Raw genomic sequence first — 19,306 nt, 5'->3', positions numbered from 1 at the left:
AATGTAATATCTTACCTCAATGGGATGTTATGATTCTAAAAATGACAAGAAAAACAAACTATGGAAACTATGGAATAGTTTATTTTCTACAGTATTGATGATACAGTTTACAGTAGTATTCCAGTCACTGTGCAGTGATGCATTATACTTGTGGTAAAGTTACTTTAAGTAAAACAACAATACAATTACATAGGTAACTCATTATGTAAGGCATACATAAGGTAAACATTACCAATGGAGTGTTGTCCTTTGAATTCTATATCTAGGATTAGACGACAACCTTGCACAGGTGGCAGAGGAAAACTTCTCAATGAACAAGAGATCTGTAACATGGTGATGGCAAATAATGCCATCACATTGAGACAGATCCGCGCTGCAATCCTACAAGACAATGCCATATTCCAAAATGTCAAAAGGTCAGACTGGATATTGAAGAAGCATCAGATTACAATGAAGCAAATTTACAGGGTACCATTGGAGAGAAACTCTGATAGAGTGAAAGAGCTGCGGTGCCAGTATGTAGGCCTACATGTAAGTCAGTGTTGTCCATCATTGTAGCCTTTTTACAATTAAGCAGTTGTTCCCAAACTTTTTCTGCCTTCAGTTCCCACTTTACCTGATTCGTGTATCCAGGTATGAAAGTATTTGATTATGTGATTTATGTGGGTTTTACTGTAACATTTCACTAATTGATGATTTAACCCCTCCCCTTTTCGTAAGGGAGAATATACGCTGTGATTTGGACGAGAATCTGTGGCCAGACAGACAAAAGCGTGTGGATGGCCAGGAGGGTGAGGACGGTGGCCAGTGAAGAACTGTTAGTTGTGAAACTCCAGCTTTATTTACAGCACTGTAGGCAGCATATCATTTTCATTGTTTTTTATTTGTTTGTTTATATTAAAGTATATTATCCTGCATACATTTTCTTTTTACTCTAATGTATGGAAGTTACTTTATGTGTGTGAATGATAATGGTCACAATTTCCTTGGCACTCTGAGTGCAATGTGTGATGTGATGTCAAACCTTGGAGGCTACTCTTACCCTAAAATACAATTTCTTTTTTTCAGTTTTATACACAATTGTATTCTGTTAGCTAGACAAAAACAGTACAGTAACCATTGTCAATGAACGACTGGGCTAAGACTGAAAGGTGGACATTGGTTTCAATGGTCCTCTGCCATAGTGACAAAACATCTAAACATTCTGAGTTGCAGTGCCTACACAATGCCAAAGGGACAACGCATTTTGGGGGCACTGTTTAAATGAGAAGGAAATTTAGTTTTGACACATGAGGGAACTGTTTTGGGAGAGGTATGAGCTTTTGCAGGTAACCCATGGTGTTGTGCCGAACCATCCACGTTATTTTGGCAAAAGCTCAAAGAGTGTTGAGAACGTCCGGTCTGTTTCAAGAAATGAGCCAAAGCAATTGAGAAGGATCTTTGCCATTTTCGTGGCACTGACTCTTTATATGGGAAAGGAATTTAGTTTTGGGAGAGAAATTTGCTTTTGCCAAATGATCTTAGAATTTTGAGAATGTAATTTCTGTTTCAAGAAATGAACCAAACCAATGGAGAAAAACTGTAATAGGTAGAGTTGAGGCAGTGTGTGCTTGCAAATGCCAGTGAGTTACAGCATGCAGGGAAATGTCATGATATTGTTGTTGCTGGTCCAGGAAAGCCATGTTGCATTGTTGTAAATCCAATGTGTTGATATTGTCCTTCAGCCTTCAGGCTGTGATCATAGTTTGTAACTTGGCAATGTAATCCTGTATAAGAGAGGTGTATCCTACACGTAGTACCATATAATTCAAAACTTTATTGTGGTCACGTGTGTATGTGTGTGTATACAAGACACTGCATTCTTAATCCGGGCCTGGACACACGCACAGCTATGTTTACTAAGAAATGAATAAACGAAAGGCTCCCAGTAACATCCACCGTTTGTAAAAAGAAAAGGGACATCTAGTGGATAGTAGCAAAAACATTCACATTAATGAATGTTTTATTGCTTGCAGTTTAAAAAAACGATTAATTGTTTTTTAACCAGCCCTGCATCAAAGCTTATTTATTCGGCTTTTGGATGATGTGAAAATCTTTGTGGATTTTGAAGAATTTACCCTTAAGACTAATTTTGTTGTCCAGGGTAAAATATTGTAGAAAAAGATATTCTGGTTTTCACAGCCTTTCGGGGCCGATTGTCAGATTTATTCAACATAAAAATAAATGACTGTCTTACCCAAGGTTCGTATAGGTGAAAAAACATTTTCTTATTCTCTTATTGGTCAATACTCCCGGAAAAGCATGCCCGCGGCTTGGTGAAAGAAATGGCCCGTCCATGCGTCAACCAATGAGCGATAAGGAAGACCGCTTGCAGGCCTTCAGCTACAGATCGTTACTCTTGCGATAGAGAAGTTGAGCTGTGTTTGTTTGATCACAGCATTTCAGTTATGGATGTTATATAAACGGTGGATATAACTCTGGAGTTGCAGACTAGATTTGCACTGATAGATGGAGCGGACCCAACGCTAAAAGATGCCGGACATGAACCGCATGCAGTAAGTGTAACTAAGTCATATGTCTGTATTTTGTTGGCAATCAGCTCGTACATGCATAATGTGAACTTTGGGAATTTATAGTGAATCAACAGTAATGCAAGGAGTAACAAGGTGATGTCTTGTTTTTCTAATGTCTATGTTTTATCAATTTGATAAAAACCTTTAATATGTACATCCAGTGTACATCTTTTATTTGAATCCAACAGATTTGTTTTTTCAGCGCATAAATCACATTCATCTGGAAAATGTCTGTCAACAGTATAATATGGCATTTCGTGGAATGCAAAAATAAGATCACGGTTTAAAAATGTGTCCTACTCAAAAATTAAGTTTCCAGTCTTGTTTCCAGCTGTCCTCCAGCAGACTGCGCACCATGCGCACGCATGCACCTCTGCCTGTGTTCTGTGTGAGCAGCAGTTGAGAAGTCAAGCAGCAGATGGCTCCAGAGAACTTCAGATGGACCAAGAAACGTGATAAACACACAACCCCTCTCTACACAATATTTTTAACAAACATGTTCATGAAGGCTCAAACATGAGTTTGGGAAAAAAACAATGTTTGCTCCTGTTCAATATTATAGTAGAAAGCAAGTTACTTTGAGCTTTTTTTCCCCTATCTTTGCCCTCCGGGTTTAAAATCCTCATCTGGCCGACGGCAAAGGATGTGACGTGGCAATGTACCATAGTACATTGATGACACGTTAGTGTCTCTTAATTATTCATTAGACTGTTTTCTTTTCCAATGAGAAGACATTTCTCCTAATTTCTCATGATAGCACCTGGTGTGTTTCTATCTGACCCTTCAGAGAGAGGAGTTCATGACACATGATAATAATCTGATGGATAAATGAAGAAAAAACTCACTCACTCATGAAGGTTGTCTGTGTCAGGAATGCGAAACCGTGACCATAGGACTGTCATATTTTAACTGCTGTGTCTTGAAAGTATGATGCGTGTAATGACCATAGACTGTAACAGGTAATGACTAATATATTTTAAGATATGGCAGGGGTTTTCAAACTAGGGTCCAGGGACCCCCAGCGGGCCTCCAGAATGGTTTAAGGGGCACTCTGAAAATATTTGAGACACTTAAGACAGCAAACGCAATAAAACTCTATACCGAAGATTATCCAGTTTTACTTTTTCAAACAATATGTTGTCTACATAATATCACACTTACTGTTTGTCTGACAGTTTAAATGCTTCTTTATACAAAAAACGGATATGTCATTTAGAAAGGGGGTCCCTCGCGAAAGGGGGTCCCCCTCTCTTCTCATAGCATTCACGCTGTTGCATTTTTCAAAACGACAGTGAGGTCGACTATAGCTGAAAAGGGGTTCTAGGCATTTTAAGGGATAGTTCACCCAAAAATTTTTATTCTGTCATCACTAGAACATAACAGAAAATAAATATTTTGAATTGTTGAACAAAACATTTTTTATTTTGAAGAATTCAGGAAAGCAAACCATGGTAGTCAATGATGTAGGTATCACAGTATCCAACTTTTTCTTGATGTCTCCATGGAGGGCGCCAATACTGTGAGTGACTTCCTCTTTGATGCTCCGCTCTGCCGTTTTTTGTATTTGTTACTATGTTAGAGGACATTTCTCTTAATGGTTAAAAATAAAGTTTCTTGAAACAAAAATTCTGTGAAAGGCTACCACAGAAAGCTCAGAAAACCGTACGAACGAGTATTAGCTCATGACACAACAAGAGCGTAAAGAAAATTAAATTTTATGACAGCTCGATCTTAGCTCTTACTACTGCATTCTGCATATCTCAAAAACATCACAACCTTTACTTCATCAACAACTTTATTGTTATTGCACTGTAAAAAATGTTTTGCTTTAGCAGATTTTATGCAAAGAAATGATTAAAATATACTGAATATAATTATGTTCCTGTTTTTAACCAAAACAAATTGTTAAAATAAAGTAAAAACCTTGCGAATAAAACCTACTAATTTTGTTTGTTTAGATTTTAGAACAAACTTTTAAGTAAAGCCAACTCAATTTTATTATGTTAAACCCATTTAGGTCAAATTAAGTTTACTTATTTATTTTGTGTTGAGACTACATAAAATGTTTTGTAGATATAACCATATGGCAGTTCATCTGTAGTTCCCAGCATGCTTTGTGTCTGACGGCATTAGGAGTCATTTTCAAGATTAATTGTCATTTTAAGTTTTGTCATGTCATGAAGTGTGTTATTTCACTCATTGAGCAGTAACTGTGCTAATGCCAGTACAGAGACCACCGAATCTTTGTTGTAAAAAAGTAGTATATTTCAATATGAAAGGAAGTGATCCGTGAAGTTTGAGTAAGACTCATGAGTTTTGTTGAAGAGGCGGGCTTAACGCACCTGTCAGTCACCGTGTTTTAGTCGGCAGGAGAAAATGAGCGGAAGACGTGGCCGCGAACCAGGAAAATTATCCTTTCCTCTTATGGGTTATTGTGCGTCTATGACTGATTGTAAGTCCACGTTTTATTCATAGATAAACCATTGATAGTCATAGTATTGTTTTATTCATATTTATGTTTGCCGCTGTTACGAGGTTTAGTGTATCACGCTGTGTTAATGCTATGCTAGCGCCTCCGGTTCTGTTTGTTATTATACCAGTTCATGCATGGGTTATGCTTCTTTACTAAAGAGTAAGAAATATCATAATTAACTGAATGTACAATATTGGGTGTGAGGTTGATCATCCGTACACAGACACTTTGTTTCGTTCTCTGTTTGCATGCGCAAAGTCTGTGTATATAAATATAGGACGGCGCTGTTGTAACGTAAATTGCTTTACGAGTTGTTGTTTATGTGATATGTATGCTGTGTGCTGAATATGTTGTACATTAATAGTTTCACTTTGAGGATGTGTGGTTTAATGCACGTATTATTTCTGTTTATTGTAGAACCACACATACATCGTTAACCCATATCAAGAACGCAATAAACCCCCTCTACTAAACCTGATCTGTGATTCCCTCATGTGTTCTGACCAACACACCGAAAGGAAGGCTAGAGACATTAAACCTCCTTAGAATAACAATCCATAGAACAACTACTATAAAACATTGGTCCTTCGAGCCGGATCTCAGCCATTGCTTTTGGATAAAGAGGATTCATCAATGTTAAGATGCACCAAGAAGGGGTACATATGCATGATGGCAGACCACAACGTAATTCGCGTCCTCCTGCCTACTTGGAGGATTACCACCATACTGTCACTCGGCATGGACAAGTCAGACAACCAGTGATGTTCCCTGCTGCCGCTGGACCACAGAAAGGCTGTCCATCAGACACCGAAAGCATTCCTCCCTCCTTATCTGACCGAGAGTCCAGTCCCATGAGTCAGTATTCCTTGAATGTAGTGGATGAGTGGTCGCCTGCTGCCTTGGACAGGGAGCATTAATCTGACAGAAGGCAAGTTAAATCGCCAGTGCGGCATGGAGGATCCATGTCTCTGGAGCAGCCTGATATGTCTTCACCCTCTTACAGGCCTTGGGAAGTGAATGAGGTTCAGTCACCTCCCCAGACTTTCTGTAACTTACCACGTCATCGTTCTCAACCTATGTTGTGCTCTGCCTCTCTTCCTACACCACTTCCCCCCTATTTTGCCTCCAACCAGTCACCACAGGGTCCTGGCACAGTGGCTGCATCAGCGAGAGCAGATTTGTTTTCTCAGAGAGGAGACTATAGTTCATTACCTATCCCGAAGCCGACTGTGAGCTATGGAGGTTGGTCTAGTCTGCCCGACCAGAGAAAAGGGGATATGCAAGAGCCTTTAAGAGAGCATGCGCTGGTAGATGTCCTAGGCCAGATGCTCGGTGACCTCCACATTATGTGCAATCACATACAGACCTCGCTGCCCAACAGACGGGAAGTTTCCGGTTTTGATTTTCAGCCTACTAGTTATCCAGAGGATCCTAGTCCCAATAGGTCTCGCCGAGTTGCTCTACCCCTCCCTGAGTGTAGCAACCCCGCTTATAATCCACATTGGTATTCATCAAAGACCGTTGAGCCGGGTATGTCTGGGCACTTTCACCCCGAGGACCGTTACGAATCACGGAGACTCTGTATTTGGACAGACCTACAGGATGCAGGAAAGTTCTTCTGAAGGTGGTTAGAGTTCTACTTCGTCATAAGGACAAGACCCTTGATACTTATGCTGTCCTTGATGATGGATCGGAAAGGACAATTCTTTTGTCCCCTGCTGCCACTAAACTTGGAATTCATGGGCCCATAGAGAGCCTGACTCTGCGGACTATCCGACAGGATGTGCAGATTGTTACTGGAGCCTTAGTTTCTTTCCAAATTTCCCCAGTGACTCAGCCACAGAAGGTCTTCAGAATTTCAGCTGCATTCACTGCTGAACGGCTTGGTCTAGCTGAGCAATCATACCCTTCAGCTATTCTGGAGAAGTACCAGCACCTCAAGGACCTTCCCTTGCAGCCCTTTGAGGACGTGCATCCTCTCCTGCTAATTGGAGCCGATAATACTCACCTCATCACTCCGGTATCACCGGTGCGCTTGGGGCCGTCGGGAGCACCGGCAGCAATACAGACTAAACTCGGATGGACTTTACAGGGACCTGTAAATCTTCGGAAGGAACAGCTGCCACAATCAAATTGTTTATTTTTGTCCCTCAGCCCGGCGGAGTTAGAGCTGAAACGGGATGTGGAGAGGTTGTGGCAGATTGATGTGATGCCTTATCGATGTGAGAAGCAAGTTACCAGGTCAAAGGAGGATCAGGAAGCTATCAGGCTCTTGGAGGCCAAGACAACCCGTGTTGAGGTTAAAGGGATCCTACGTTATGCAACACCCTTGCTGCGCAGGAGGAATTTTCCTGCTTTCTGTGCACCCAAGGATGCGGTGATGCCGAGCCTCCGAGGAATAGAGCGTCGACTCGCACGGACCCCAGAGAAGGCAGAGGTTTACAAGTCTGAGGTGAAGAAGCTAGTATCGACCAGTGCGGCCATCAAACTTAATGAAGGAAGTACAACCACAGGGGGCAGCTGGTATATTCCACACCATCTGGTTTCTCATAATGGGAAGGATCGTTTAGTATTTAACTGTTCATTCCAGTACGGGGGCCTGAGCCTAAATGACTCCTTATTGCCAGGTCCAGTCCTAAGTCCTTCTCTCCTTGGCGTCCTTATTCGGTTCAGGGAACATGGTGTCGCCATAAGTGGGGATATACGTGGCATGTTCCATCAGGTCCTGCTGCTACCCGAGGACCGGCCTTTGCTACATTTCCTGTGGCGTGACATGCGGAGAGAAGACCCTCCCGATACGTTTGAGTGGCAAGTGTTGCCCTTTGGGACTACTTGCAGCCCATGCTGTGCCACCTTCGCCCTTCAACAACATGTGGCACTGCACAGTACTCCTGGAGAGGACGTCAGATTCTCTGTCGACCGATGTTTCTATGTGGACAACTGCCTACAAAGCTTACCCTCGGTTGAAAAAGCACAACAGCTGGTGGACAAGCTACGTGCCCTTCTGGCTTCTGGAGGCTTCTGCATCCGACAGTGGGCCAGTAACGTTCCTGAAGTTATTGGCCATTTACCTCCTGAGGCAAGGTCTACCAAGTAAGAACTGTGGCTTTCACAGGACAAGGTTGATCCCCGAGAATCTACCTTAGGACTAAGTTGGCATTGTGAATCCGACCGTCTTGGGTTCAAGCACAGACCAGTCCCTTATAATGCCTTGACAATGCGGAGCATCTATCGTGTGCTAGCGAGTCAGTATGACCCTCTTGGGGTCATTCTCCCTTACACGACCCAAGCCAAGATAATTGTGCAACAGCTCTGGGCCAACCACCGAGACTGGGATAAACCACAACTCCCTCATGAGCTTCGGCAAGCCTGGATAGCCTGGGAAGAGGAACTCCAATACCTACCCCAGGTAACACTCCCTAGGTGTTATAATCCTACCTACATGGATCAACCCGAAGTTCGGCGGGAGATTCATGTCTTCAGTGATGCCTCAGAGAAGGCATACGGGGCCGTCGCCTACCTGCGTTCGGAAGCAGTTTCAGGGGAAGTCCACCTCTCCTTTTTACTAGCCCGATCTCGTGTGGCTCCACGGAAACTGCAGTCTATACCCAGGCTTGAGCTTTGTGCCGCTTTGACAGGAGCCCAGCTTGCACGGTTGCTTACAAATGAACTCCCCTTGAATTCAGATAAAGTTACCTACTGGACAGACTCCACTATTGTCCACCACTGGCTCCGTTCGGAGTCCTGCCGATACAAAGTCTTCATAGGCACTCGCGTATCTGAGATCCAGGAGCTGACTGAGTTGAAGGCATGGAGCTACATTGACTCCGAAAGAAACCCTGCCGACGATCTCACTCGGGGTAAAACCCTAAGGGACCTGGCTAGACCTAACAGATGGATTCAAGGTCCAGAGTTCCTCACGAAACCTCCAGAGGAGTGGCCTTCGCACCCTAACCTACAACTTCCTGACTTTGAGGAGGCCACTGAGCTTAAAGGCGGAGCCTTCTGTGGAATAAACATCGCCACAACTAAGGAGCGAAGAGAGTACTGCCGTTGGAAGGACTATGTAGAAGCTGTGGCTCAGGAGATGCATGGGGCGGCCTTCCAGGATGGTCAGCCTCCAGCCAACTCCTACGTTGAAGCAGAGGTTGTCATTATGAGTAGAGAACAGATGGATAGTTTCCCAGAAGACTACCAGTTATTAAAGAACGGCAAGCCAGTTCGCTCCAATAGTCGGTTACTTTGCCTCTCTCCAGAGTTTGACACAGAGAAACAACTCATCCGCGTCGGTGGACGATTGAGGCGAGTGGAAACCTTGGATCTTTAGGCTGATTCACATTTCATGTCAAAAACCGAAAAAAAACGTGAGCCGCACCTACTCCGAAAAGTTTAACTATTTCCATTTCGATGCGGCGCCGACAAGATTGCGGATCTACATTTAAAATAACGAATATGTGCGAAATGTAAATCAGGCCTTAGGATGCTCAGAGGACTCTCTCACTGTTTTAACACACAGCACAACACAAAAGGCCTGGGATGTTTTTAGCAACTTTTCTATAAAGCGTGCATGCGAGCTTATCCAACTTCAGTTCAATTTCTAAAATCAGCCTCTTTATATTTACATCTTATTTCAATTACAAGGGGTAAGGTGCCCTGCTCAAGGGCACTTCAGTCATAACCTGCTGGCACTGAGATTAGAACCGGCAACCTTCTGATCACAGGCCCAATGCACTAACCACTAGGCCACAGCTGAATCTAGTTACAGACCTGTCTCCAAATCCTCTGTCCTGATTCTGCTTGACCTATCAGCAACGTTTGATATGGTCAATCACCGGTTACTGCTAGCAACCCTGTCCTCCTAAGGAATCTCAGGCTCCCTTCTCTGCTGGTTCCAATCCTACCTCTCCGGCAGATCATTCAAGGTGTCATGGAGTCATCGGTGTCCACTGCTCACTACATGATCACTGGGGTCCCTCAGGGATCGGTGCATGGACCGCTTTTTTTGTATTTACATCTATGTACTTAGGACCCATCATACGGGCACACGGCTTCTCGTATCACTGTTATGCTGACGACACCCAGATCTACATCTCGTTTCACCCAGACGATACCATTGTAGCAGCTCACATAACAGCCTGCCTAGATGACATCTCAGCTTGGATGAAAGAGCATCACTTCCAGCTGAACCTGGCCAAGAAGGAACTACTTGTGTTTCCGGCACACCCCACGGTGCAACCCGATCTCACCATCCAGCTAGGAAATTCCACTATCACTCCCTCCGAATCAGCCAGGAACCTCTGAGTCATATTTGATAAACAGCTATCCTTCAATGAGCACATTGCTAAGACAACGCGATCCTGTCGATATGCCTTATTCAACATTCGAAAGATTAGACCCTATCTCACTGAGCATGCGGCACAACTCCTTGTCCAGGCCCTGGTAATCTCAAGGTGTGACTACTGCAATGTTCTCCTTGCTGGTCTTCCTGCAAAGGTTATCAAACCACTTCAGCTGGTTCAAAACGCAGCAGCACGCCTCATCTTCCAACAGCCCAAAAGGGCTCATGTGACACCCCTTTTCATCTCTCGGATCAGATTCAAGTCACTCGTGTTTGCCTACCTGACTATCACTGGATCTGCGCCGGCATACTTTCACACCCTACTACACTCCTACACCCCATCAAGAACCCTGCGTTTAGCAAACGAGCGGCGCCTTGTAATGCCTTCTCACAAGGGCAATAAATCGCTTTCCCGCTCATTCTCCTTCACAACTCCTTCCTGTTGGAACATTCTTCCTAATGCGATCCGGTCAACCACATCTCTCACAACTTTCAAAAAAACTTAAAACCCTTCTCTTCTATGAACACCTGACAGACAAATGAAAAATAAAGTACACTAATCCTCTTCTCTCAACAGGTAGTGGTCTAGCTTTTGTTGAAACTATTTACCTTGTATTAGCACCTAATGTACTATTGCTCTTTTATGACATATCCCTTATTGCTCCCCTAACTCTTTGTAAGTCGCTTTGGATAAAAGCGTCTGCTAAATGACTAAATGTAGATTAAAGAGACATCTTTTCAGCCATGAAATGCAAAAAATGCTAAATAAACCACCGGGAGACTGCATTTATTAGATATTATTTACTAGAATAATCGAACTTGTTATATAAACTTTATATAAACCATGTTTTACCTTTTTTGGTGTCTTATTTTCCCCTGTAAAGCTGCTTTGAACAAGGCACATTGTGAAAAACGCTAAATAAATACTACTCAACGCCGATAAACACGAGTATTTTTTTCACATTTTGTCTGGAGGCCCTCTAAAACTGTAGTTGATGTGTTCTCTGAATAACACAACAGTTAATCTGAATAGAATGTTTTTTTAAAGCCTCCCCCCAAGAAACAAAGTTTAAAAGCAGAGCAAAGTCACATGAAAAATACTAGAGTAAAATCCTATAGTAACTAAGAATTTTACTACAGTTCACTGTAGTAAATACTAAAGTATTTAGAGTATAGTTTTTATATGAGAATGTTTACATATAGATTCTGTACATCAAAGTGACCTAAAGGAGAACGTGTCTGCATCCGCTTCAGTTACTCTATTTGCTTACAGTCCTGCTCTGTAACATGAGTGATCTTTATGATGTAACCTGTGTGATGTAACTTTGGACCACACTTCTGTTCTACAGGATGTGAATTCTGAACGTTCCTTTGGTTTGTGTTGCTAAGCAACAGTGTGTCAAAACCCCTACTGTGACATTTAGCAGCTGATTACACTGAGAGTTAATGACATCACGACTACACTGTAATTCACATAAAAAAACATAATAATCTAAGATGAAGTTTGTTATGTCTGCACTATGAATCAACTCGACCAGATGAGGAACCAACTTCACAAAATGTACATTACATGTCCAGTGGTCATCCTCAAAATCGGTCATCCCTGTAACTGTATGATGATTGCACTCATCAACTGTCCGCTAACTATATTCCATATTCATGCCGCAGTACTTGAAATTCAGTTCTGGATGTTGATTTGACTTGGAAAGATTTGAGAAGATCGTAGTAAAAAGCTGATTTAGGATTCATTGTTTATGTGCCTTTCAAGTGTTGGTAATTTGGAAAAGTAAGACCTCAAAAATTACAATTCCTTGTTTTCTTCAGCTTTATTTACTTAATTACTTAAATATTTGTATAACACACAGTGACTCTATTATGGATTCTGATGAAGAGAATCAGACATGTGGCTGAGGTTCAGCACAAACCCGCTGATAATATAAACATCAAGAGTCTCAGGAGAATCGGGGACAACCTTTCACATCGCTGTCTCCCTAAAGACCCGACTGAGAACAGCAGACTGTCAGACTCTCTCTCTCTCTCTCTAATGCCTTCATGCAGCTCCTACACATTGATTGAATTCATTAACAGTGTGTGTTTGTGCACGTGTGCGCGTGCGAGTGTGCGTTCTTTACCGTTCCACTCCATCAAGAGTACAAATAAGAGCAGTATTATTCCCACAGGGTGAACTCAATGCCCTCGATCCAAACACATTACACATATCTGGAGAGGAAGAGAAATGTAAAACAGAATGTGACTTTTGATATCAAATTTACACTAAAACACTATCGTCTGTTATCAGTTATATTGTTTTGTTTTTGTCAGGCTTTACAAAATCTGTAAGAAACTGTAATGCATCAGAAAAGAACAGAGAAGAACAAAACAACTCGAACACAATCTCAACAAACAGCACTTAAGCATTACTGATGAAATAAATCAGAGGAAAATCACAACATAAAGGTTTTCCGTCACCCTCCATACAGATGACATGACATACTGTTAAAGTTGACTTCTAAGTGTTCAAGTCAACAAAGAATTTTCAAAGCAGCCGGATTGCAGACGATAAATAATATGACACAGATGCTAAGATGTTCTCCGCACGTGTTTAATCATCACAGGAGATCATTCATAGTGTTTTACGTGATTGTCAAGGGTCAAGTTTTACTGTAAATGTTTCTCTACCTGTAAACCAAAGCCTCAGACAAAACTATTTTTGTATTTTCAAATAAACATAATTTTGTTTGATTAGTAATCATGGTGGGGAGAATAAATCCAACTACTTTAACTTGATTTTCAGTAGCCGTGATCAGTATGAAAGCACAAACATGTTTCTGTCTACAGGTTGAGAATGTGACTATGATCTCACAATGTCGTCTATGTAGCTCTTCTGTCCTGCAGGCGATGTAATTTCCAGTTTTCTGATGTTCCTGCAAGAGTTCCTTCACCTCCTAATTTAACCAGAGCAATAAAGTCTCTCATAAGGGCAGAGATAAACTTTCTACCTGCCTGAAGCCGAGCGTGACAGTTCTAGCCATCATGCTGTGGGTCATTCATTCAGTTCAGCTTGTGTGTGTGTGTGTGTCACACTTGATCAAACTCAAACTGTCTTCACAGTTCACCCAACAAAATCCCACATATTCCAGAAACAACATGCAGGACATGTTATTTACCTCATTTTGTTTAAGATGTTTTATTCTCACTATCATGAGGTTCCATCCAATTGCAAAAAGATCCTGTTTATAAAACACAAATTATAATTGTAAATTACAACTAGTCAATAAACAAACTGATGCGTTTATCCAAATAACATCACAGTAATGTATTAAAAAAAATAGTTTGAGTTCTACTCATTTATCAGACACCAATTGGTCCTCTATACAGACATTCAGATCTGGGCAAAGATTTGAGACAGTAATGAAATCTCTTTTTACACTCTACTGCAGTCTTCTAAAACTTTAATGAGATCTCTTTCGAAACTCCAGTGGAGACACATATGAGATAACTGAGGCCTTTTTGAGACATAATTGAGATCACTTTCAAAACTCCAGTTTCGATCACTGGGGTCAGTTTGAGACATCTTTTGAAACTCAAGAGGAGTCATGTGTGAGATTACTGAAATATTTTTGAAACATTATTGAGATATCTTCAAACTCAAGAGACACGTGTGAGATTAGGGGTCAGTTTGAGACGTTGCAAAGATCTCTTTTGAAACTCCAGAGGAGACACGTGTGAGATTACTGGGGTCATTTTGAAACATGTTTGAGATCCCTTAAAACATTGAGATCTCCTGAAACTCCAGACAAACATTTACATTTACGCATTTGGCAGACGCTTTTATCCAAAGCGACTTAAATTGCATTGTACTATAAAAAAAATTCTTGCAATCCCTGGGATCGAATCCATGACATAGGCCTTGATAACGCCATGCTCTTACCACTGAGCAACAGGAAAGCAAAAGACACATGTCAGATTACTGGGGTGATTTTAAACTTTTGAAACTGGCCATTTTGAGATTTAGGTTTCATTCTCCGGAGAAATACTTAAAAGGAAGGGAACATCAGCCGGTCTCTTTTTTTTAGCTCTAATGAATCTCACTGCTGTCAATGAGAAAAACTATAAGTAATATTATTATAATTCTCCTGTGTGCGTTTTCTTCTGTTGTTATAATGTGACAGAAATCTATAAGCAAGTGCGGTAATGGGAAAATTATATATACAATAATGACCTGCTTCCAGACTGTAGGCAGCATATGGCTGATGACTGACTGACAGAAATATTAATAGAACGGATCTGCTCTCCTGTTGCTCTGCTGGGTTTGTTTTAAAAATGTAATTACACACATGCACCTTCATCTATCATGTTCAGTTTGATTATGCCACTGGAATGACAAGTTAGTCACTTAATCTCTCTCTCTCTCTCTCTCTCTCTCTCTCTCTCTCTCTCTCTGTATGAGGTTTATTATATAATTCAGAGGAGCAGATGATGGCAAAGTTCCAGTTCCACTGTTATATACTCACCATCATGCCGTTTCAAACCAGTGCAGAGTGTTACAAAGAGAGAATTTCAAACACTCTGCATACAGATACCTTCAAAGAGAAGAGAAATAAAAGCATTTAAAATTCCACAATGGTAGAAATTCTTTAAAATGAGCATTAAGAGAAACATAAATCTAGTTGCTGGAGATCAGAATGGAAAGGGTTTGATTTTTTGTGACATACACTAGAGTAGCGAATGGAAATATACATGATTAAAACATGTTTTTATACTTCAACATCAAGGTTATCAACAGAGAGACTACTGTATGGAGCAGACATGTTTTTTTTCTTAAAATAACAATGAGCATTTTTTATTCCTGAAGGAAGATGTCAGGACACTGAAATGAAATGCATAGTGAGGCATAAACACACAAACACAGACAAAGAGAATAAAAATAAAGAGAATAGAGAATAGAGAATATGAAAAACAGACACATATTAAGCACAGAGAATTAACAGACAAATACAATAAACAAACAAAGAGAACAAACAGAGCACAGGACAGCAAACACAAGGATATTAAATAGGAGAGGAACAAAAGGCATAACAAGGGCAACAGGTGAAGGGCCAGAACTTATAATGGGATAATGAATAAGGAAACAAGGGTGCGGGGCAAAGACGCAAGATGGGAGAGCACAAGGCACAATAAATGGCCATGTGCTTTCAACACAAACACAAGAAATGGGGCTGTCATAATCCCGTCGGCCAGAACAAGAGATACAGCTGCTAGGAAGGCGGGATCATGGCACACAGCTCTTGGTGAAATCTGTGAGAAAGACTCTGATAGCGGTTGTGGTTCTCCAGAGATTGAGCATACAACAGAGAGATGTGCTGAGAGCCGCAGGATGCTGCTGTTCTCATTTCTCCTGTGCTAAATTAATGAATTGTACCAACAGAAGTGTGTGTGCGTGTGTATAAAGGGAAATATCTCCATTTACACCTGTTGCATCTATCCAATTAAAACAGACTTTATTACAGATCTTGTGTGGCAGCATCACATTGACTTCCTCAAACAACCTGTTCACTGTCTCCACACTTTTCTAATATGAATTCATCTTGAACCATTTCACATACCGACTCAGTTTAAACAAAGTTAACCCCAGACTTCGCATTGTAAGAGAAAAATTACGTGTCTACATGCTTCATATCAAAATGACATTTTACAAACGATGCTGTGAATGACCAATGTCATATTTAAATTTTCACACTGTCCCTCACGATGAAACTTACAGAATCTACATTCCTGTGACCTTACAAACTCAGATTTTTCTATATTCTATAACTCTAAAATATCAGGTAATCCACTATGACAGTGGACCTTATAAAGGAATAATTCACCCAAAATTACATTTCTTTGAGCATTTATTTTCTGTCTGATTTTCTTTCTTCTGAACAACACAAAATAAGATATTTTAAAGAATGTTGATAATCGAACAACACTGAAGCCCATCGACTTCCATTCTATGAACACAAAACCACTGAGACATTTCTTAAAATATCTTCTTTTGTGTTTTACAGAAGAAAGACTTACAGACAGATTAAAAGCTGATCAATTGATTTTTTTATTTTTGGGCAAACTATTATTTCTATCAAGATTTATTTATAAAGATAATATTATTAAAGCCCTTCTTTACAAATTTTCTTTAACCTGTAAACATAACAGAAGTAAATGAGAAAATCCTTTGACTAAACTGGTGGGCAGATTTCTTCTTTGTGTCCTTGAGGTGAAACACATCTCCAGACCGTCGCTCTGATTGAAACCGAAGCTCTTAAAGCAAACAGGACAAATCTCATTCACATTAAATCAGATGGATCGCCAGCAAATTCTCTCTCACTCACTGCGTCTCCAAACAGACGGATCTCATCTGGAACACTGTGTTCTTCTACAAGTCTTCACTGACACTAAAATACTTTATAAATACCTTATAAATGTACGAAAAATGATCAAACATTATAAAACTACAGAATGTTACATAAACCCGAATCTTATGTCGGCCAGTGATGGTGAGATGAGGGTGACTTGTGAAAGATGCCATTTTTCCTAAACCAGGAGTCAAACCTTCTCGATCCTTATAGTCAATATGTTTCTTGTACAGCTGCTTTGTAGCTTTGTAGTAATGAAAATGGTAAAAAGCCCTATATAAATAAAGTTGACTTGACTTAAAACACAGCACGTGTATTAGAACATGATCACACATTTGACACTTGAAGTCGTTTACATAGAAACCTTAACATCACAGCACTAAAATAATTGACAGAAATGTAATCAAACAATCAAACAAATGTTTGATGCTGATTGTTGAGTTCAGGCATGATGGGAAACATGAGCAACATTTCATTATGTGATAAAGTTGAGCTGTTTTCTACACCACACATTTCCTTCAGACGGTTTATTGCTAATTGCTGTGAGAATTTGACAGTCGGCTCAGTGGATCATGCCAAAGCTCTGCCAAAAACTACAACACGTCCAGACGCGAGAAGCGAGTGAAAGACGTTTTTGGGCACGTTCACCTGCTTCCAGATCTTCATCATGCTGTTTACCAGCTTCTCTCTTTATCTCTCAGACTAAAAAAAATAAAACACACGTCAACTTGTGCTATTCAACATCGTATTAAAACTCATTTAGTGCTAATGAGGATCTGGCCACAGGGATCAACACAACCTCTCACCCGACAGCAGAAATTGGACGTGAGAGAGATCAATTTCTGCCTGCTTGTTGAGGATCATTCGGACCAATAAGAGCATCTTCAGCAGCATTACAAACATGTGTCATTATCACATTATCACTGAGTGTACATTGAGAAACCACCGACAGCCATTTTCTCATTTGCACTGTTAAAATGCTGGTGTGACTCAAATATGGACACAGAATAGGCAAATTTAACAAAACAGTTGGGTTTGTCCATATTTACCCAACCATTTCAATTCACACCTCAGTCTGTTAAAATTGTGTCTTTAGTAATGTAGATCAAAAACACTTTCAAAAAACAAAAACTTTTCCTGTAAAGTTTCTTTGAAACAATGCAACATTGTAAAAAGCACTATATAAATGAACTTGAAATGAAATTTACTTTCAGCCAGAAATAACCATGGTAGGGAACTTTGGACAAAAACTAAATAAAAGCACGTCAACAAATTCACGAGTTCACCTGCGCAGATAACAGCGATGTTGATAGGGATAATAAAGCAAGAGCTTGGTTATGAAGGTTATGCGTATTTGGTGTGCTGTCCGGGAAGCGGGCTCCGAGCTCGCCAGATCTATCCGAACCCGAAACACTACACCTTGGTCAGGGTGAGTGCGCCGTGCTCGAAACCGGTTTGAGCCCAGAGCACACCCCCCCGGGGCTCTTGCAAAAGAAAAGTGAGTTTGGGAGAGGAGCCGGGGTGGAGGAGGGATGCTTAATCTTAGGAGATCGAGCAGGTAAGATGGATTCTCTATTTATGAGCGAGCTCGCTATGGCTAATTGTGTATGTGCAGTGATTGCTGATTGTGGACCAGCCGGCTGATTATATGCTACGGCTCCTCCCGAACTTTGTTAATTAAACATCATTTCACGAGTTCACCCGCGCAGATAACAGCGATGTTGATAGGGAGAATAAAGCAAGAGCTTGGTTATGAAGGTTATGCGTATTTGGCGTGCTGTCCGGGAAGCAGGCTCCGAGCTCGCCAGATCTATCCGAACCCGAAACACTACACCTTGGTCAGGGTGAGTGCACCGAGCTCGGAACCGGTTTGAGCCCAGAGCACACCCCCCATAAAGCAAGAAGTTGGACAGCCGCCGGAGTACGCATACCCCCCCAAAACGCGGTGCTGGACCGTATGGAGGCGTGGACTGCGTTCGGGTAAGGACAAGAGGATGGTGGCTCCTTAGAAGGTGTGGTTTGAGATGAGGCAAGAATGGGGCAGGGGTTCCTCCAAGGATGGTTGAGACTGATATGGAGAGAGGATGCCTGCTGGAGTGATGAGAAGTTGAAACCCATGAGCGGCTGGAAGTAGGTTTAGTGCCCGTAGAGGGTGTAAATCTAGGAATTCAGAGATTATCTAAAATTAACCCGTCTTCGTGGGTGTCCCTGGATGAGGACTGATACTGAGAGGGGGCTACTGAAGAAGGGATCCAGCTGAAGTAGAGCACCTGATGGAGGTTCCTGCTGGGGAGAGAGCTGCTGTTGTGCTTGATCCTTAGAAAGTTGTAGATGGCAGAACACGAGATGGAAGCACTGGCCTCTGCGGAGGCGATCGCTGCGGCGACGCTGGCTTCGATGGCTTGGATGGAAGCACAGGCCTCTGCGGAGGCGATCGCTGTGGCGACGCAGGCTTCGACGTCTTAGATGGAAGCACTGGCCTCTGCGGAGGCGATCGCTGCGGCGACGCTGGCTTCGACGTCTTAGA

This window comes from Barbatula barbatula, assembly GCF_947034865.1.
Source record: "Barbatula barbatula genome assembly, chromosome: 19".
NCBI lineage: Eukaryota > Metazoa > Chordata > Actinopteri > Cypriniformes > Nemacheilidae > Barbatula > Barbatula barbatula.
This window is presented reverse-complemented; position numbering follows the sequence as displayed.